Source organism: Heterodontus francisci, chromosome 15 (assembly GCF_036365525.1).
Source record: "Heterodontus francisci isolate sHetFra1 chromosome 15, sHetFra1.hap1, whole genome shotgun sequence".
NCBI classification, from domain to species: domain Eukaryota; kingdom Metazoa; phylum Chordata; class Chondrichthyes; order Heterodontiformes; family Heterodontidae; genus Heterodontus; species Heterodontus francisci.
This window is the reverse complement of record NC_090385.1, coordinates 53730542-53753425: the sequence shown is the minus strand read 5'-3', so window position 1 is coordinate 53753425 and position 22884 is coordinate 53730542.

Below are 22884 nucleotides of genomic sequence, written 5' to 3'. Positions count from 1 at the left end.
CAGAAAGTTTCCCGATCCAATCTGGAGTCAGGAAGGGCTGTCTTCTCTCCCCTGTCTTGTTTGTTTGCTCTATCAAACCGTTTGCTGAGTCCATTAGAAAGGATGCGGGCATAAGAGGTTGACAATCCCAGGCAGCGGAGGCACTCAGGTTAAAGCCTCCCTATACATGGACGATGTTGCCATCTTCTGCTTGGATCCGCTGTCCATTCGCAGGCAGATGAACATCTGTGACCAGCTCGAACTGGCCTCGGGAGCCAAAGTAAATTGCAGCAAGAGTGAGGCCATGTTCTTTAGGAACTGGGCTGACCGATCCATTCTCCCCTTCACCATCAGGTCAGGCTACCTATAGGTGCTAGGGATATGGTTCGGAGGGGCTGGAACATGCGCCAAAAACTGGAAGGAGTGTATAGCCATAGTAAAAGATAAACTGAACATGTGGGAGCAGCAATCTCTCTCCATTGAGGGTAAGAACCTGGCTATAAGGTGCAAGGTGCTCATGTAGTTACTGTACGTAGCACAGGTCTGGCCTATATCCCACTCCTGCGCCATGGCAGTCACCCGAGCCATCTTCCACTTTATCTGGAGATCAAAAATGGACCATGTCTGCAGGGACACCATGTTCAAACCTCTAGATAAAGGGGGGATAGAAAGTACCCAATGTCATCCTCATCCTGATGGCCACCTTTATGTATGGCTGTATCAAGCTGTGCGTAGAACCCCAGTACACAAACACCAAGTGTCACGATGTGCTGAGGTTCTATCTGTCTACGGTATTGCGAAGGATGAGTCTGGCCGCATTGCCGTGGAATGCTCTGTTCAGTTGGACCATGCCAGACCACCTATCCATCGTGGAAAATTTTGTGCAGAGAAACACCTTTGACCACCAATCTTTCAGACAATGGTCTGCACAGAATGTCCGCAAGGCCCTATGGGAAAAGGAGATGGTGGATCCTGTCGGATGGTTTCCCAAGCAGACTGCCAAAGTCATGTCTCATCGTCAGAACTTCAAACAAGCACCAAGACGTAGCTTGGTTGGTGGTAAAAGGGGCCCTCCCCATCAGATCCTTCCTGCATGCCCGGAATCTCACCACCTCACATGCTGCCCTCGAGGTGGCTGTGGTGGGGAAGAGACCGTTGTCCACCTCCTTCTGGAATGTGCCTTTGCAAAGCAGATGTGGAAGGAGATGCAATAGTTTTTGTCAAGTTTTCATCCTGAGCAGCTCCGTAACGCAGGACTCTGTGCTTTATGGGCTGTTCTCACGGACGGACACCAAGATAAACATCAACTGCTGCTGGAGGACCATCAACTCGGTGAAAGATGCTCTTTGGTCTGCCCGACACCTGCTGGTCTTCTAGTGCAAGGAGTTGCCACAACTGAGTGTTGCAGACCGGCACATTCCAGGGTCCAGGACCACATGCTGAGGGACGCATTAAAGCTTGGGGCAGCCGCCACAAAGGCTCAATGGGGAAAAGCCACTGTATAAGGTCCTCCCGCCATAGTATACTGAGGGGCTGGAACGCGTGTAAAACCCCTCAGGCTGTATGCACCAAAATGTTTTTTTGCTTTGTAATGCAAATGTACATTGCACATAAAATGGAATGGCAAGAGTTGTGAGGCATCTCATGTTCTGTATCCGAAGAAATCTGATCTCTGTTGTACTTTCCGAAATGTGAAATTCAAATTGTTTTGTGATGTATTTTTGCAAATTTTTATGAATAAAGTATATTTTTGGAAAAAAAAATTAGGAGAGATCCCTAATATAAAAACAAGAAATGCTGGAAATACTCAGCAGGTCTGGCAGCATCTGTGGAGACAGAAGCAGAGTTAACATTTCAGGTCAGTGACCCTTCTTCAGAACTGGCAAATATTAGAAATGTAAAAGGTTATAAGCAAGTAAAGTGGGGGTGCGGCAAGAGATAACAAAGGAGAAGGTGTAGATAGGACAAGGTCACAGAATAGCTGACCAGAGGTCATGGAGCAAAGATATGTTAATGGTGTGTTGAAAGACAAAGCATTAGTACAGAAAGGGTGATAATGGACTGAAAATTGAACAGCCACAAGTACAAACATGAAAAAACAGTGGGTAAGCAAACTGAACAAACTAAGATGAAATAACTGCATGGGTCCTAGTTATGCCTGTCTTTTTGTGGGATATGTTGAACATTCTTTGTTCCAGTCCAACTCAGGCCCCCTCCCCTAACTCTTTTTCTGGTACATTAATGACTGTATCGGTGCCATTTCCTGCTCCCTTCCCGAACTGGAAAACTTGATAAATTTTGCTTCCAATTTCCACCCTTCTCTCACCTTTACATGGTCCATCTACGACACTTCCCTTCCCTTCCACGACTTCTCTGTTTCCATCTCTGGGATAGGCTGTCTACTAATATCCATTATAAACCCACCAATTCCCACAGCTACCTCAACTACACTTCTTCACACCCTGCCTCCTGTAAGGACTCCATTCCATTCTCCCAGTTCCTCCATCTCTGACGCATCTGCTCTGATGATGCTACCTTCCATGACAGCGCTTCTGATATGTCTTCCTTTTTCCTCAACCGAGGACTCCCCCCCCACTGTGGTTGACAGGGCCCTCAACCGTGTCTGGCCCATTTCCCACACTTTTGTTAAAAAGGGCGGCACAGTGGCGCAGTGGTTAGCACCATAGCCTCACAGCTCCAGCGACCCGGGTTCAATTCTGGGTACTGCCTGTGTGGAGTTTGCAAGTTCTCCCTGTGTCTGCGTGGGTTTCCTCCTGGTGCTCCGGTTTCCTCCCACAGCCAAAAGACTTGCAGGTTGATAGATAAATTGGCCATTATAAATTGCCCCTAGTATAGGTAGGTGGTAGGGGAATATAGGAACAGGTGAGGATGTGTTAGGAATATGGGATTAGTGTAGGATTAGTATAAATGGGTGGTTGTTGGTCGGCACAGACTCGGTGGGCCGAAGGGCCTGTTTCAGTGCTGTATCTCTAAATCTAAATCTCTACACTCACCCCTTCCCCTCCCTCCCAGAACCGTGACAGGGTTCCCCTTGTCCTCACTTTCCACCTCATCAGCCTCCATATCCAAAGGATCATCCTCCGCCATTTCCGCCACCTCCAGCGTGATGCCACTACCAAACGCATCTTCCCCTCCCTTCCCCTGTCAGCATTCCGAAGGGATCATTCCCTCCGTGACACCCTGGTCCACTCCTCCATTACCCCCACCACCTCATCCCCTTCCCATGGCACCTTCCCCTGCAGTCGCAGGAGGTGTAATACCTGCCCAATTACCTCCTCTCTCCTCACTATCCCAGGCCCCAAACATTCCTTTCAGGTGAAGCAGCGATTTACTTGTACTTCTTTCAATGTAGTATACTGTATTCGCTGCTCACAATGTGGTCTCCTCTACATTGGGGAGTCCAAACGCAGACTGGGTGACCGCTTTGCGGAACACCTCCGCTCAGTCTGCAAGCAGGACCCCGAGCTTCCAGTTGCTTGCCATTTCAACACTCCCCCCTGCTCTCATGCTCACATCTCTGTCCTGGGATTGCTGCAGTGTTCCAGTGAACATCAACGCAAGCTCAAGGAACAACATTTCATTCACCGATTAGGCACACTCCAGCCTGCCGGACTGAACATTGAGTTCAATAATTTCAGAGCATGACAGGCCCCCCATTTTACTTTTATTTTTTGTTATTTTTTCTTTTTCCTTTTTAAAATATTTTTTTGTGTTTATTTTATTTTATTTCATCTTAGTTTGTTCAGTTTGCATACCCACTGTTTTTTTCATGGTTGGCCTTGAGGCTGTTCAATTTTCAGTTCGTTAACACCCTTTCTGTACTAATGCTTTGTCTTTCAACACACCATTAACATATCTTAGCTCCATGACCTTCTGGTCAGCTATTCTATGACCTCGTCCTATCTATACCTTCTCCTTTGTTATCTCTTTCCCCAACCCCACTTTACTTGCTTATAACCTTTTACATTTCTAATATTTGCCAGTTCTGAAGAAGGGTCACTGACCTGAAACGCTAACTCTGCTTCTTTCTTCACAGATGCAGCCAGAGGGTGCATCACCACATTATTCCTCCACATCCTCCGCCAGTGCAGATACCCTCACATCGGTGGGTATGCATTCGTGATTAGATTCATGGTCACAAGCTGATGAGCACATCACAGACACGCCCAAGCAGCTGACAGAAGGTGTGATAGCCAAGGCCACTCACGGTCAGAGGACTGTGGGAAGCCAGGCCAATGCTGAGCCCCAGGCTGATAACATGCCTCTGGAGTCAGCCGCAACACAGCACCTGCTGGGGGTACAGAGAGAGGTAAGGGGAGATCTGGCGGAGCTGCCAGAGGCTATATAGACCCACATGCATACGATGGAGGAGTCTATCCAGGCCATGAGCGTTGCCATGCCTCAGGCATGTTCGCACATGGCTTTCTCCATCGAAAGGGTGGCGACTTCATGGAGAGCCAGTACCAGCAGACAATTCAGTGGATGCCGGAGATACAGGCAGACCTGCATATCATCACTTTGTCCATTAGCTCTATGCAGCAGTGGCAAGGCAAGAGGGGGGCGAGGCACCTGGACTCTCCACCAGGTCCTCGTGCTACTCAGGTGAACAGGAAGGTGCAAATGTGCGTTGCAAGGGAGGAGGTGACTGCCTTCTGCATCTGGGGGCTCCTGTCAGGGCACTCTGAGTGTGGACAGCAGCTCCTCAGCCCCTCTACCAGTGACCCCAGCTCCAGTAGACACGTCAACAGAAGAGGGTGTTGCACTTGTGCAGGAGTCCCTAAGCATACCAGGGCCCTCCAGGCCTCAGGCAGCCAGAGGACGGCCACCAAGGGGTCATCCCAGGCCATGGGACAGCCTGATCAGCAGCCTGCCTTCACCACAGCTGCAGGCACAAGGGTGGCACCTTGTAGGAGCACATCTAGGTGTGTTAATAAGAGCACCTAGACACATTTGGGGTTTACAGCTGTTTAGACTTTACACATGTTAAAGTGTTATACTGTACTGTCACTCAATAAATGTTAGACTTATTGCTGTTTGTCATCCTTTCAGTTCTTGCTGCCTTGTCAGATGTCATCTATATCCTTGCTCATTCAATGGGCTGCTAGTGCTGGGTGGGCCGCATTTGGTCAGCTCCTCAGTCAGTGCTCACTGTCAGCAAGGCCGCTAGGCAATGGAGTGCATAAAGGTGAGTCTTTATTGCACAGATTGTGAAAGGGCATCAGGGTCCCAAGAAACGGGTATGTATGAGATTGTCCCAAGCCTCCCTTGTGTGTCTTTCATTCCCCTTGCCTCTTGTGCAAGGGGTTCCTCATCCTGTGCCGCCTGCTCAACAGCTGCCTCCACATCCTCCTTGTCGGAGGAGGATGGCAAACGATGATGTCCTCATCATGTAAGGCATCAACCCTCTGCAGTGCTAGATGTTGCAGAGCACAGAAGACCACCGCAATCCACGAGACCCTATCTGGGGCATACTGGAGGATTCTGATCTGACTTGGACCTGAGACTGATTAAGCAAGTTTGTGGTCACGGTTTGGTTGTTTGATTCAAACCCAATCTCCAACTTGAAATTATGGTTCCTTTGCGCCTGTACGTTTATCAAAGTATGCTTTTGCTTTACCTTGTCACTTTGCGATTTCACTTGCTTTCACTCTGACATTCTCATTAACTGGTAGTGATGGCTTAAGAACGGTTAGTGGCATGTGAAAGTTACGACCTATCATAAGTTCGGCTGATGACTTTCCAGGCAGAGAGTGTGGGTGGATGGATATGTGCAGAGTAGGATGTGAATAGAATGTTCGATCATCACACTTTTCTTTGGCACAAAGTAATTTTCGAGAGCACTTACTGCCGTATCAAATGTAGATATATCTTCTGTGAGTTGCTCAAATATTCACTGGCCTTCTGCTCCAAGACAATGTACGGGTATTGCTTTCCTGTGGATCACAGCTACATCCGGACTGTCCATCCCTGTAGCGAGCAAGTAGGTCTTGAACCCAGAAATGCATTGCTCCCAAGACATAGAAGTATTTCCTGGCGATGAAAGAAATGGTTCTGGAGCTGATAAGACTAAACTTTGCTCAACCATCCTCGTTGCCACAGTAAGTCACAGTAAGCACTTACAAGATTTCAGTACAATGTCTCTCAGAACATTTTGTATTTACAGGAACCTTCCAGCATTTAGTTTCAGTTCCATTAACTCTAGGCTTAAGCAATTAAGCACAGTGAACAGACTAATACAATCAAACACAGATCAATTAACCCATTGAACACTACATCTTTTCCCCCTTTTGACTAAAGACATTGGGCTGGATTGTATAAACTCGCCGCCAATCTCAGCAGCGAACTTCAAAAATGGCGGTATGCCCGTGCTATTCAGTGTGGCGGCTCATTTAAATGGCTGGGGCAGACCACCCACCCCGATGACATGGCGGGAGTTGGTTATCCATCCCCGGCAATGGCATCAGGCACCATTACACAGGCGCGACACCATTTTTAAAGGGCTTCACACCCTACATAGCCATTTCAACTTTCAAGGGACATATTATATAAAAAGTTAAATAACTTAATCCTGACCCTCTCCCATCCATCCACCAATAACTACAGAATTAATTTAAAACTAGTGTCATCTCTGCATTACTCTGAGATAAATCCGATATATAATATATAAAATATCCAGCAAACCGGCAAATACATCACAAAAAGTGGTGACAAAGTCTCCTTGGCTTATATCACTCAATAAAGGCCAACAGCAAAAACCTTCACACAACAACTATCCAGCATTACATAAATAAAACAAAAAAACCCAAAACCAGTCACACTTGTGCATTCCCTTTAGTGCCTGTCTTGCGGATGCCCTCACATGTTATAGTGCTCCTGTGCAGCGATACTCTAGTGATTGCGGCATGGCTGGTGGAAGGTTACTGGCTTTCACGAGACCGCAGGTGGCCTTGGAGGACACTCTTGAGCAACTCTGGGTCTTGACGGCCCAATGTCGAACTGCACCATGGGTGGCAGCAGTCTGGGCTGGCTGGCTGACAGGCACTGGTGGGGTAGCAAAGGTGGGAGCACAAATGCTGTCATCCTCAGAGAGCAAGGCAGGTTCGTGCTCCATGGTGCCATTGCCACTCTCATGGGGTGGCACTGCTGCCATGCAGTTGACGACCACTTCAATGGTGGCAAGGATGAGCTCCAAGCTTTGCACGGTGCCCTGTGCCACAGTGGAGCTAGACTCCTCCATGTTCCTAGCCAGTGACTGGAGGCAGTCTGACAGGCCTGCCAATGCACCTAGCATCTCGGTGAGCATGTTCATTAATGTTTTCTTATAGTCTGCCCCAACAAGGTCCTCATCTGAGTCCCCCGTCGCAGAACTCAAGTACGACCTCAGTCTCTAGGGAGCTGGCACACGAGCTGACCTAGCCCCCTCGCCTGGTTGCAGCCCACTCATGCCGCTGACTCACCATGTGGGGGAGGGTGGTTGTTGAGTGCGGGGAGGTGCTGTTTGCAGAGGGGTGGCCTTTGCTGTCAGGGCCCTCCTTGGGCCACAGATTGTCCATAGAGGAGGGCCCTTCGACCCCTCAGCCCACATGGGGGCTGCCTGCCTTTACTGGGTGGCCTCCCCACGGAGCCGAGGCACCCCCTGCCGCTGGCAAAATACCAGTGGTGGCAGGAAGAGGCCCTTAAGAGGCATTAATTGGCCACTTAAGGGCCTCAATTGGCCTCTGGGTGGGAAGGTCGTCCTTGGCCTTCCCCGCCCTGGACTATATTCCAAGACATCGGCAAGGTGACAGGCAGTCTGCCCCTGCCTTCCCACGCAATTTTATGGCCGTCCCCCACCTCCATTCCTGTCCTTAGGAGGCCCATAAAATTCAGCCCACAGAGAAACACAACAAAAAATTAGCAATATACTACTTGAATTATTACATGAGATGTTTCTTTTGAAGTCCGTTCCAATAACTTTAGAATTGAGTCTCTGATGCACTGACAGAGTCTCTCTAATTTGTCACATGGAAAGAGGCACTGAAGGTCCTGGACCAGTTGTCCAGGTCCTATCCTTCTTTGAAGTTGAAGTAGACTTCTTTGTAGAACAAATATATTCTTTCTCAGTGGAAATGAAATTAGAATATTAATCATTTCTACCACATAGATAGATAAGGAATGAACAGCACTCTGTGTCCAGGTTTTTTGTTTCAGAACAGTTTGCAAAGGCATCCTAGATTGTCAAAACACAGTGTCCAACACTAGATCTGATACCGCGATTGGACGGCATTTGCTAAATAATCCACAGTGTGCTAAGAATTATGCTGAAAACCAATTTAAGATTGTTAGTAGGGCTCGCAGTGTGGTACATTTGCACATACTGGAAGCTACATATATTAATACACAGGGCCCCATTCTTTGTCGACAGAAAGAATATGTACAAACATTGCACCTGTTTCAGCTGAACAAAATAAGTGACAGCCATTCGCTGGTTCATTCCTCAGGGCAATGCCTTGACCGATCAGAGTCAAGCTGCCTGGTTTAAGTTTTAAACAAAGCTTCGCAGTTAACTGTCAGTCACTGTAAACTGGTGCATTTGCCATGGCAACGCCTCTACCAATCAGAGTTCACTTGCCAACCAATCAGCACTCTCTTCTCAGACAGTGTAAGTTATTGTTTTCCCTAACGTTGGTTATTCTTGCTATTGTCCTGATGAGTGCAAGACGAAAAGCTTCGACAACATGTCTCTATTTTCAGCAATACGCGTCATAGATTATTGGAGCCTACTCTTTTCTGCACATCTTTGCCTTACAAAAAAATAAATTTATCTTTTTCAGCCTGGAACAGAAAAATTTGAGAAGTGATCTTATAGAGCTCTATGTGACAATTAAGGTAATGGAAAAGCTGAATCCACAATACCACTTTAACATGCGGAAGTATTCTAAGGGACACAGGTTTATACTACTAAGAGGCACATTAAGGATTGAGAAAATTTTTCTTCACAGAGAATGATCAATGTACGGAATAGACTTCCAGATAGCAAAAACCCTAGATTTGTTTAAGAAACAATGGATGCTTCAACAGAAGTACCTGAGGATATTTCTGGATGAATGAATTTAGACAGACTGAAAAGCATTCCTCAACCATAACTACCTTATGATCTGCAGGCAGCCTTCTACTATAAGCAGATAGATATATTGGATAAACCAATATGAGAGGAGTGTATTTATTCAATAGCTCAGACTAGCAGGCAACAAGAAAAGAAGAGTAGTTTTTTAGCATCAGCTGATTAATGTCTTATATTCTAGTATTTACCAGCCCTACACCCGCCAGCTTTCTTCCCTTTTCTCCTGATGGGCTGACACAAACTGGAGCACAGTTCCAAGGGCACCACTGCTCCCTGATACCTGATCTAAATGAACTTCATGTGTGAACCCACAGACCTACCAAATGAGAAGGGGATTACAGGCAAGCCCAAACTAGTTCAATATTCATACACATGCACTTTGTAGCAAGAGCTACTGGATTGCTATTAAAGGCTGGAGCTCTAGCTGATTATTCATTGAGTTCAATTGTGATGCCCCAGCTGCTGCACTTTATCACATACCAAAGATTCAAATCTGAGAACCTTTCGACTATTTGGATCAATACACACTGGGCATTGCATAAGTGCATTAAGCCATTGGCCAATACAGTATCTTAATTTTTTTTCTTATCAGTTAAAAATTAAGACTGTTTGTACCATAATGGAAGAAGTACGACTGTAGTGATATAGTGCTACATTTTATGTACTGGATAATTGGAGCCATCTAGTGTTGTTGAATGCTTTGTAAGGCTGGTATTCCAATACTATTTTGAGGCAAGGAGTTCAGGTATTGTGAAAGAGTTTTTGATATAACTCAACTGGACTGAGGTGGGAAGTTCTTCAAGAACCACTTTGCTACCTCCCCATTTTTACTTGCCATTCTAAGCTTCTGCAAACATGGAACATTCAGACCTTTCTCTGCATTTTTAAAAAATTCATTCATGGGATGTGGGCGTCACTGGCTAGGCCAGCATTTATTGCCCATCCCTAATTGCCCTTGAGAAGGTGGTGGTGAGCTGCCTTCTTGAACCGCTACAGTCCATGTGAGGTAGGTACTCCCACAGTGCTGTTAGGAAGGGAGTTCCAGGTTTTTGACCCAGTGACAGTGAAGGAACGGTGATATAGTTCCAAGTCAGGATGGTGTGTGACTTGGATGGAAACTTGCAGGTGTTGATGTTCCCATGCATCTGCTGCTCTTGTCCTTTGAGGTGGTAGAGGTTTGGGTTTGGAAGGTGCTGTCTAAGGAGCCTTAGTGCATTGCTGCAGTGCATCTTGTAGATGGTACACACTGCTGCCACTGTGCGTCGATGGTGGAGGGAGTGAATGTTTGTAGATGGTGTGCTTATCAAGCGGGCTGCTTTGCTCTGGATGGTGTCGAGATTCTTAAGTGTTGTTGGAGCTGCACCCATCCAGGCAAGTGGAGAGTATTCCATCACACTCCTGACGTGTGCCTTGTAGATGGTGGACAGGCTTTGGGGAGTCAGGAGGTGATGCCGCAGGATTCCTAGTCTCTGACCTGCTCTTGTAGCCACGGTATTTATATGGCTACTGCAGTTCAGTTTCTGGTCAATGGTAGTCCCTAAGATGTTGATAGTGGGGGATTCAACGATGGTAATGCCATTGAATGTCAAGGGGAGATGGTTAGATTTTCTCTTGTTGGAGATGGTCATTGCCTGGCACTTGTGTGGTGTGAATGTTACTTGCCACTTATCAGCCTAAGCTTGGATATTGTCCAAGTCTCGCTGCATTTCTACACGGACTGCTTCAGCATTTGAAGATTCGCGAATGGTGCTGAACATTTGTGCAATCATCAGCGAACATCCCCACTTCTGACCTTCTGATAGAAGGAAGGTCATTGATGAAGCAGCTGAAGATGGTTGGGCCTAGGACACTACCCTGAGGAACTCCTGCAGTGATGTCCTGGAGCTCAGATGATTGACCTCCAACAACCACAGCCATCTTCCTTTGCGCTAGGTATGACTCCAACTAGCAAAGAGTTTTCCCCCTGATTCCCATTGACTCCAGCTTTGCTAGGGCTCCTTAATGCCATACTCGGTCAAATGCTGCCTTGAAGTCAAGGACAGTCACTCTCACCTCACCTCTTGAGTTCAGCTCTTCTGTCCATGTTTGAACCAAGGCTGTAATGAGGTCAGGAGCTGAGTGGCCCTGGAAGAACCCAAACTGAGCGTCACTGAGCAGGTTATTGCTGAGCAAGTGCTGCTTGATGGCACTGTCGACGACACCTTTCATCACTTTACTGATGATTGAGAGTAGACTGATGAGGCGGTAATTGGCCGGGTTGGACTTGTCCTGCTTTTTGTGTACAGGACATACCTGGGCAATTTTCCACATTGCAGGGTAGATGCCAGTGTTGTAGCTATACTAGAACAGCTTGGCTAGGGGTGCGGCAAGTTCTGGAGCACAGGTCTTCAGTACTATTGCTGGAATATTGTCAGGACCCATAGCCTTTGCAGAATCCAGTGCCTTCAATCGTTTCTTGATATCACGCAGTATGAATCGAATTGGCTGAAGTCTGGCATCTGTAATGCTGGGGACTTCAGGAGGAGGCCGAGATGGATCATCAAATCGACACTTCTGGCTGAAGATTGTTGCAAATGCTTCTGTCTTACCTGTCGCACTGATGTGCTGGGCTCCCCCATCATTGAGGTTGGGGATATTTGTGGAGCCACCTCCTCCAGTTAGTTGTTTAATTGTCCACCACCATTCACGACTGGATGTGGCAGGACTGCAGAGCTTAGATCTGATCCGTTGGTTATGGGATTGCTTAGCTCTGTCTATTGCATGCTGCTTATGCAGTTTGTCATGCAAGTAATCCTGGGTTGTAGCTTCACCAGGTTGACACCTCATTTTGAGGTATGCCTGGTGCTGCTCCTGGCATGCCCTCCTGCACTCTTCATTGAACCAGGGCTGGTCTCCTGGCTAGATGGTAATGGTAGAGTGGGGGATATGCCAGGCCATGAGTATACAGATTGTGGTTGAGTACAATTCTGCTGCTGCTGATGGCCCACAGTGCCTCATGGATGCCCAGTTTTGCATTGCTAGATCTGTTCGAAAGCTATCCCATTTAGTACCGTGATAGTGCCACACAACACGATGGACGGTATCCTCAATGTGAAGGCAGGACTTCGTCTCCACAAGGACTGTGCGGTGGTCACTCCTACCAATAAAGTCATGGACAGAAGCATCTGCGGCAGGCAGATTGGTGAGGACAAGGTCAAGTATGTTTTTCCCTCGTGTTGGTTCCCCCACCACCTGCTGCAGACCCAGTCTAGCAGCTATGTCCTTTAGTACCCGGCCAGCTCGGTCAGTAGTGGTGCTACCGAGCCACTCTTGGTGATGGACATTGAAGTCCCCCACCCAGAGTACATTCTGTGCCCTTGCCACCCTCAGTGCTTCCTCCAAGTAGTGTTCAACATAGAAAAGTACTGAGTCATCAGCTGAGGGAGGGCGGTAGGTGGTAATCAGTAGGAGGTTTCCTTGCCCATGTTTGACCTGATGCCATGAGACTTCATGGGGTCTGAAATCGATGTTGAGAGCTCCCAGGGCAACTCCCTCCCTACTGTAGACCACTGTCCCGCCACCTCTGCTGGATCTGTCCTGCCGGTGGGACAGAACATACCCAGGGATAGTGATTGCAGTGTCTGGGACATTGTCGTTAAGGTATGATTCCGTGAGTATGACTATGTCAGGCTGTTGCTTGACTAGTCTGTGGGACAGCTCTCCCAACTTTGGCACAAGCCCCCAGATGTTAGTAAGGAGGACTTTGCTGGGTCGACAGGGCTGGGTTTGCCGTTGTCGTTTCTGGTGCCTAGGTCGATGCCGGGTGGTCCGTCCGGTTTCATTCCTTTTTATTGACTTCGTAGCGGTTAGGTAGAACTGAGTGGCTTGCTAGGCCATTTCAGAGGGCATGTAAGAGTTAACCACATTGCTGTGGGCCTGGAGACACATGTAGGCCAGACCAGGTAAGGACAGCAGATTTCCTTCCCTAAAGGACATTAGTGAACCAGATGGACCATATGCATCATGATACATATGACCGACATGGACAGATAACTCAAAGCTAATGTTGATAGGAATACAGGTGCGATATCCAAAATCCGGCTGGCCGAAGACTGGACATTTTTGAAAATATTCAGATGCAACAGCCGTTTAGTGTCAATTGATCATAATTACTTGAATTAAAGTTGAAAAGACTGAAGACACAGCTTTTTTTAAAATGGTATCCTTCTTAGAGAGTAATGTTAAGTCAATGCTTCTCTTAAGTTTAATTTTCTCTTTCAGTCAATTTTTACCCAACTTGTTTTAAAATTGTGACGTGTCAGCTGCGACTGGCAGATCCTCCCCCCCAACATCCCCTGCTCCATGTCACAGGGCCAGGCTCCAGTTAGCCAGGGACGGTACTGAGGCGGGTAATAAGCCGAGGTCTGTGGTTATCCTCGGCTCTGGCTGACCCGAAGGGTGGTCACTAGCTCCATGTGACCAAAACCTGGGAAAATCTGAAACCTGGCATGGTCTGAGTCCCCAGGGTGTTGGATTTTGGATAGTGGACCTGTATCATAGAACCTGATGTGTGATGGATAATTTTCGACCGTGCCACTGTCTACTGACTTTATAATCAATGCTAATGACTGGATCATGGAGAGATGGCTAAAGTAGTAGACCATTCAGCCCCTCAAGCCTGCTCCGCCATTCAGTTAGGTGATGGCTGACATGTACCACAAATCTCTTGATAGCTTTACCCAACAAAAATCTATCCATCTGAGTCTTTATAGTTCTAATTGACCCAGCATCCACAGCTTTTGAGGAGATAGTTCCAGATTTCCACTACTCTTTGTGTAAAAAAGTGATTCCTGATTTCATTTCTAAATGGCTTAGCTCGAATCTTAAGATCACTGTTCTGAGGACATAGTTTTTCTGTATTAACCTACTGAATCGCTTTCTCATTTTAAAGACCTCAGTTCGATTACCTTTCAATCTTCTAAATTCAAGGGAATACAAACCATGTTTACGCAACCTATCCTGATATTTTAACCCTTTAACTCCCGGTAACATGCTGCTGATCTGCACTTTGCACCTCCAAGGCCAATTTTATCTTTCTGAGGTTCGGTGCCCAAAACTGAACGTAACACCCTGATGTGGTCTGACCAAGACTCTGCAATTGAAGCATCACTTGCTCCCTTTTATATTCCAGCTTTCTTGATATAAATGCCAAAATTCCATTAGCCTTTTTGATAACTTTTGTAGCTGTGCACTAGTATTTAGTAAATAGTGTACATGGACATCCCCATGCCTTTCTTCCTCCAAAGTTTCAAGTCGCTCATCAACAGTAAAATATTTCAATTTTTCTTTCTCAGATCTAAAGTAGGTGATCTCACACTTCCCTCACCTTGAACTCTATTTTTCTTTGTTTTGCCCACAATCCTGTGTAATCTCCTTCTCCCATCTACGCAACTGACTAAGATAGTGTCATCTGCATTCTTGGATATACAGCTCTCTATTTCTTCATCCAAGTTGTTAATATATATGGCAAAAAAGAGTCCAGTACATATTCCTGGGGAGAAGCATTTGTTACATCCCATCAATCAGACAATATTCCCTTTTTATCCCCTGCTCTCTGTCTCCTACTTTCCAACTAATTGCCCACCCATGTCAGAAGAAATATAACCTCTCTGAACATGGTTCATCTGCCTCTCTTCAACGCAGCACCTAAATTGCAACCAGTGGACTAAAAGAATATTTATGACAAAGGTCTTTGATCAGATTAATGGATAGTAATAAGTGGATAAGCAATGGGTGAACAAACTGAAAAATAAGATCACTATCCTTGGTTATGATTTGCTCACTGAGTTCAAGCTGATGATCCATGAAACAAAACCCAACCAGAACTCCTTCTGTGGGGAATAGCTTTGATTCAGAAGTTTGTCAGGCAGTGGCAAACTTTTAAAAAAGTAATGCAGAGAACAGGATGAATGGCTGATGGTTGTCCATTTAACCAGCAGACAAGTTTGGACAATAGAAAGAAAGACATGCATTTATATAGCACCTTGCACAACATCAGGAACATGATGCAAAAGACAATGGAAAATGATCAGATAAAGAACTTCAGCATACCCCACTATTTGAAATTCTATACATGTGGAATGTAGGGGTGGTAACAGCGGAAGAAATGAAGAATACTGAGTTTCTTACCATGATTAAGAGTCTCCAACCAAAGTGCCCAAATGGTCTGCCCAATATGCAGTGCACATCTTTCCCTCTCCCAAACAGGACCAACCCAACTCACCTAAACCCGAAGAACCCAGACACAAGTTAGCAAGAGCCAAAGTTTAGGGTTCAGATGTGCGCATAGATACAACTGTAGTTTCACTAACTAAAACTGCATAGTTATCAGAACCGAGCAACGGTACGTTATTGCAGTTAGTCCTCCTAAGACAACCTTTCCAAATAGGGTATTGGATTGCAAGGTTATCTGTATTCCAAAGAATCCTTGTAACTGGCCTAGCCCTCCAGGTCCCATCAATGAGCCCAGCTTCCTGGAGTAATGTCGTTCTGGCCAGCTGAGGCATTGGATTCCTGATTCTGCTATTGTGGCCTGACTTTATTTTAATTTCCATCACCAGGCATGTTATCTTGGAACCACTGGACTCCAAAAGGACCCACCCCACTTACAACCCTACAACAGAGTTTCGATCCTCTTCGTAAATGTTAGCATGGTTTCTCTTTGTAGCTTAACAGAGAAAAAATGTTTCCACACAGGCTGTACTCTGCTTATTGTGAACTAATTTGCAAAATAACTGAAGAGAAAAGCGACTTCAGGACATCCCAAAATGCTTTATAAACTAATGAACTACACAAATATTCTGGCATAGATAAAGAAATCCATTAGTTTCTTCAGTTCTAATTTTTCAATATTTTTCTAGCAAACTGTAAGTCTGGTTACCATAAATTTGTTTTATAATTCAATGCCATAAATTATTTCATTTTCATAGTGAAATATAACATTTATATAAATGGTTTTGATTAAATGCATCTGAGGCTAATATGCAGTAAAATGTTTGCATATGCAGGGACAGTAATATCGGCTGTGACCTGAACATGCTTGCAGGGAGTACCCACCTATGAGATGGTTTAATAGAGTGGCACAGCAGACAATCCATGTTACAAACAGTTCCTATAGCTCCAGCTTGACTTCAGTAACCATCAAACGGGGGCACGGGGGTTGTTGGGCTGCTCCGTTACTTGCCAGCAGACCTAGGGACCTTGAGTTCTTTTTGCCTTCATTTTGCCTTTCATTTTTTTTTATCCTCAAAGGCCACTGACAGGTTAAAATGCCTTTTAAGGAGCTCCAAAAACGTCTGAACTTTTATTCTTTCATTGTGACAGTACCATTGTTTCCCTCCCAATATTTCCATCATCCCAAGGCCCATCAGAGTATGCACATGGAGCTGTGAATAATTATACAAATGAGCTTAGACTGGAGAATTAAGGGCTATTTGCACTTGAGATTCAGACAAGGTGTTAAAGCAGTGCTGAACTGGTGATGAAAATAGGTCCCATTGCCTCTGTTCACACACAAAGAATGATCCCGTTTGAGGTACCAGAGGGCTGCCATTGCCTGTGAAATTGTGCCCCAACAAAAGTTTACATTTCTAGAAATAGAAGGGAGAAGGTTGAGAGCAAGGGGAGAAGATATTTTTAAATAAAGCAAAACTAGAGGCCATCAATATAAGATAGTCACCATTAATCAAATAGGGAATTCAGAAGAAACCTCTTTACCTAGAGAGTGATGAGAATGTGGAACACGCTACCACAGGGAATGTTTCAGGTGAATAGTAAAGATGCATTTAAGGAAAGGTTAGATGAGCCTATGAGGGAGGGAGAAGGGAAAAGATTAGGTTATGTTGATAGAGTTAGATGAGGAAGAATGGGAGGAGGCTTGAGTGGAGCATAAACACCGCATAGACTGGTTGGTGTTTCTAGGCTGTATATTCTAAGTAATTCTATGTATATTGTTGCTGTAAAGTATGTCGGGCAGCCATAAAGGCGGGGCTAAAGCGTGGCGAGTCGAAGAGACTTAGCTGTTGGCAGGAAAAAAGACAGAAGCGCAAGGGGAGAGCCAACTGTGTAACAGCCCCGACAAACAAGTTTTTCTGCAGCACCTGTGGAAGAGCCTGTCACTCTAGAATTGGCCTTTATAGCCACTCCAGGCGCTGCTCCACACACCACTGACCACCTCCAGGCGCATATCCATTGTCTCTCGAGATAAGGAGGCCAAAGAAGAAGAAAGTAAATACTGAATATGGCCTCAATAATCAAAATGGTTGAAATGGATTTAGATCATTTTGATCTTCTTATGATCTTGTGTGCATTTTGTAACATATAAAACCTTTAAATCCATTTCAGCCCACAATTCGCAAAACAGTTTGGAATATTAATCTAAAAGCAAAATACTGCAGTTGCTGGAAATCTGAAATAAAAACAAGAAATGCCGGAACCACTCGGCAGGTCTGGCAGCATCTGTGGAAAGAGAAGCAGAGTTAACGTTTCGGGTCAGTGACCCTTCTTCGGAATATTAATCTAACTATTCAGCTTTCTTTTGGGATCAGGTGATTTGACCAAATTTCAAAGAAAACGTAGCTGCTGTGGTAATATTTGATTAAATACATTTCTGTTTTAAATGATTTGGAGGAAAATGTAGCTGGTCTGATTAGTAAGTTTGCGGCCGACACAACGGTTGGTGGAGTTGCGGATAGTGATGAGGATTGTCAGAGGATTCAGCAGGATATAGATCGGTTGGAGACTTGGGCGGAGAAATGGCAGATGGAGTTTAATCCGGACAAATGTGAGGTAATGCAGTTTGGAAGATCTAATGCAGGTGGGAAGTATACAGTAAATGGCAGAACCCTTCGGAATATTGACAGGCAGAGAGATCTGGGTGTACAGGTCCCCAGGTCACTGAAAGTGGCAACGCAGGTGGATAAGGTAGTCAAGAAGGCAAACGGCATGCTTGCCTTCATCGGTCGGGGCATAGAGTATAAAAATTGGCAAGTCATGCTGCAGCTGTACATAACTTTGGTTAGGCCACACTTAGAATGTTGCGTGCAATTCTGGTCGTCACACTACCAGAAGGACGTGGAGGCTTTGGAGAGGGTACAGAAGAGGTTTACCAGGATGTTGCCTGGTCTGGAGGGCATTAGCTATGAGGAGAGGTTGGATAAACTCGGATTGTTTTCACTGGAACGACGGAGGTGGAGGGGCAACATGATAGAGGTTTACAAAGTTATGAGCGGCATGGACAGAGTGGATAGTCAGAAGCTTTTTCCCAGGGTGGAAGAGTCAGTTACTAGGGGACATGGGTTTAAGGTGAGAGGGGCAAAGTTTAGAGGGGATGTGCGAGGCAAGTTCTTTACACAGAGGGTGGTGAGTGCCTGGAACTTGCTGCCGGGGGAGATGGTGGAAGCAGGTACGATAATGACGTTTAAGAGGCATCTTGACAAATACATGAATAGGATGGGAATAGAGGGATACGGTTCCCGGAAGTGCAGAAGGTTTTAGTTTAGGCAGGCATCAAGATTGGCGCAGGCTTGGAGGGCCGAATGGCCTGTTCCTGTGTTGTACTGTTCTTTGTTCTTTGTTTACACAATCTTTGTGTATATCCCACTAACCAACATGGTGGTACTTGTGCGATATAAATAATGATATAATCAAGGCCACAAACCATCATGAAGCAATGATAAAAGAGTCACTTTTCCAATGCATTGGTCAGTTGACTTTCTTTATGGCAAATGGCCATCTTGCATTTTCTAGGTACACAATCATATTCTCATTTTTCATGAATTTGGAAAGAATTGGAATCCCGATCACAGTAAGATAATTACTCAAGTAAATAAATCCTTTACATACGAACTTTAGATAGTAGCCTATTCCATCATGGTTGACTTCACAGCCTCATCCTATTCCCTCCTAACATCTGTGTAGGAACACTTTCCAGCAGGTGTCACTGAATTGGAATCATGTACATGAACACTGAGGCCAATTGTCGTGATTCAAATGTTGCCCAGCTGAGATCAGCATAGACTGGGAGGTGAACCAGGAACTTTTATCTACTTAACTCATTGGGAGTGTGCACCAACTTGTAATAATGTAGGAGGTATGATAGCAAGCTAGTGAAATCTGATTACAACAACAACTTGCATTTATATAGCTCCTTTGATGTAACTAAAAAGTCCCAAGGCACTTCACAGGAGCATTATAAAACAAAATTTGGCACAGAGCCACATAAGGGAATATTAGGCCAGATGGCCAAAGTTTAGTCAAAGTTGTAGGCTTTGAGAAGCATCCTAAGGAGAAAGGAGAGGTGGAAAGATTTAAGGAGTGAATTCCAGAGTCTAGGGCCTCAACTACTGAAGGCATGACCACCAATAGTGGAGCGATTAAAATCAGGAATGTGCACAAGGCCAGAATTGGATAAGCCCAGCTTTCTCAGAGGGTTGTGGGGCTGGAGGAGATTACAGAGAAATGGAGGGGACGAGCCCATGGAGGGATATGAAAACAAAAATGAGAATTTTAAAATTGAGGCATTACTTAAAGGGCGGCACAGTGGCGCAGTGGTTAGCACTGCAGCCTCACAGCTCCAGGGACCCGGGTTCGATTCTGGGTACTGCCTGTGTGGAGTTTGCAAGTTCTCCCTGTGTCTGCGTGGGTTTTCTCTGGGTGCTCCGGTTTCCTCCCACAAGCCAAAAGACTTGCAGGTTGATAGGTAAATTGGCCATTATAAATTGTCACTAGTATAGGTAGGTGGTAGGGAAATATAGGGACAGGTGGGGATGTTTGGTAAGAATAGGGGATTAGTGTAGGATTAGTATAAATGGGTGGTTGATGTTCGGCACAGACTCGGTGGGCCGAAGGGCCTGTTTCAGTGCTGTATCTCTAATCTAATCTTAACCAAGAGCCAATGTAGGTCAATAAGCGCAGGGGTGATGGGTGGACGGAACTTGGTGCGAGTTAGGATACGGTCAATAGAGTTTGGGATGACCTCAAGTTTATGGAGATTAGAAAGTGGGAGGTCTGCCAGGAGTGCAGTGAAATAGTCAAGTCTAAAAGTAATAAAGGCATGGATGAGGATTTCAGCAGCAGATGAGCTGAGGCAGGGGTGGAGTTACAATGGACATAGGGGGTCTTAAATGATAGGGCGATGTGTAGTTGGAAGCTCATCTTGGGGCAAATACAATACCAAGGTTGCGAACAGTCTGATTCAGCCTCAGACTGCTGCCAGGGAGTGGGTTGGAGTCAGTGGTTAGGGAAAGGAGTTTGTAGCGGGAACCAAAGAAATGGCTTCAATCTTTCCAATATTTAGTTGGAAGAAATATCTGCTCACACAGTAGTGGATGTGGACAAGCAGTGTGACAATTTCGAGACAGTGGAGGGGTTGAAAGAGTTGGTGGTGAAGTAGAGCTGGGTGTCGTCAGAGTACATGTGGAACCTGATCTGTTTTCAGATGATGTCACTGAGGAGCAGCATGTAGAAGTGAAATAGGAGGAGGCCACCTTGGGGTAATAGCAGGAAGAGATGCCATTTTGTAGTTATAAATGTAATAATTAGTGTTACAATCATTGCATTGTCGTTATTTTGCCTCCAAAATTTCCAATCAATTTCAAAATTTCCAACCAATTTCTAAAATTTTCTTCTATTAATAATTCCATACTTAAAGAGCAAAGAAACAATACATAAGCATGTTTTGTGCTGAAGGGTTGATGATTGGTTGAAAACACTGATCCTTTTGGTGATAATTCAGTAAAGCTATCTTTATGAATAAAGAAGAATAAGCTGTCTGAACACTGTATGTTATTTTCAGCTTTAGGACAGTAGGTGGCAGTATAAGTCAACAAAAGTAGATAGACCAGTTCAGTAAATGTAATTATGTCCAGAGGCTTCTTTGGTTTTCAGTGAGACAGTTAGAAAGAAATCCAGCAAGAACTTCAGCCAATGATTTCAAAAGGAAATTGGATAGGTACTTGAAGGAGATAAACTTGCAGGGCTACGGGGATCGAGCGGGGATGTGGGACTGACTTGATTGCTCTGTGGAGAGCTGGCATGGACTCGATGGGCCGAATGGCCTCCTTCTATGTTGTAAATGATTCTATGACATTATACAGTTATTGTATTCTTCCCTTTTAGCACACTCATGGTAACACATAAGAACACTTGCTGCATTTTTAGAGCTAGGAACACAATAACTATTGCAAAACTGTGCAATCAACTAAAGATCCCGCAGTCATTCCCTAGAAAAAGGCATAAATAACACTTTTTGTCAATTCAATTGCAGGGTGCCCAATTTGGCAGGGTGTGCTGATGAGACAGAAAGGCATAGAAAGACTGTCTTTTGGATTATTGTGAACCATGTGTGAAAATGAAGAAATGCCCTGTAAATTGTAACAATGATTCACAACTAAACAGGGATCCAGAAAGAGTGGGAGACAAGTATGCAGAGAGTTCACATACTTTGTACAGCCTGATGCGATTGGGGGAATTTGTGGAAGAAAGCATCCAACTTGAAAGAGAATGTCAAGTTAAGTAAAGAGAAATGCTGTCAATTATGTCACATTGTTCTATACGAATGAGTGCCAATTATTTTACATTGAATAAATGCCGATCCAAGGAGGTTGCAGGTGTTGGTCATATTTTCCCACATAATTTCACACAAGTATTTCACACAACCAATTGAGCCATAAGCTACATAACTGAACCAAAACAAGAGGTGATGAGGATATTTTTGAACTATAACAGGAATACATAGACCTGTTGACTAGCAGCTGAGAAAATTGCTCACTAACTATCCTCATGGACAGACAGAACTGATTACTTATCTTCAGCTAGCAGAGCATCAGATATTTTGTTCCACTAGACTCTAGGTATTTTTATGCAGTCTTTACATCTCAAGGATTGCAAAGTCCTTTCTTTCCAGCTGAATGCACTCTCACTTCTGAGTTAGAAGGTTCTGGGTTCAAGTCCCACTCCAGAGACTTGAGCACAAAATCTAGACTTATGCTCCAGTGCAGTACTGAGGAAGTACTACACTTTCAGAGGTGCTGTCTTTTGGATGAGACATTAAGCCAAAGCCTTGTCTGCTCTTACAGGTAGACATAAAAGAGCTTATGGCTCTATTTCAAAGAAGAACAGGGAGTGCTCTCCTGGTGACCTGGCCAATATTTATCCCTCAACCAACATCAATAAAGCAGAGTATCTGGTCATTTATTTTGCTGCTGTTTGTGGGACTTGACTGTGCACAAATTGGCTACTGTGTTACCTGCACTACAACAATGGCTACACATCAGAAGTACTTCATTGGCTGTAAGTGCTTTGGGACAGTCTGAGGTTATGAAAGAGAAATATAAATGCAAGTTCTTTCTTTTTCATGTGAAAGAAGACAGCTCCCTATTTTGAGCTAATAATCAAGATAATCTCTGGGATGAAGAGATTTAATTATGATAAAGCATCCTGTCATCCTGTTAGATGAAGAACCCTCATCACTGGAGCTTGAGAAGGCCGTAGACCACCTAGTGAACAGAAGGGCAGCCGGCAAGGACGGAATCCCAGCCAAATTGCTCAAGCATGGAAAGTTTCATCTATTGCCGCAGCTTTATGACCTCTGCTCTTCTGTTCCCTGCTGGAAAGTAGGGTCTGTTCCACAGGAGATGAATGATGCCAAAATTATCACATTATACAAAAACAAAGGTGACAGAAGATACTGCAACAACTACAGGGGCATCTCACTCCTTAGTGTCACAGGGAAGGCCTTTGCT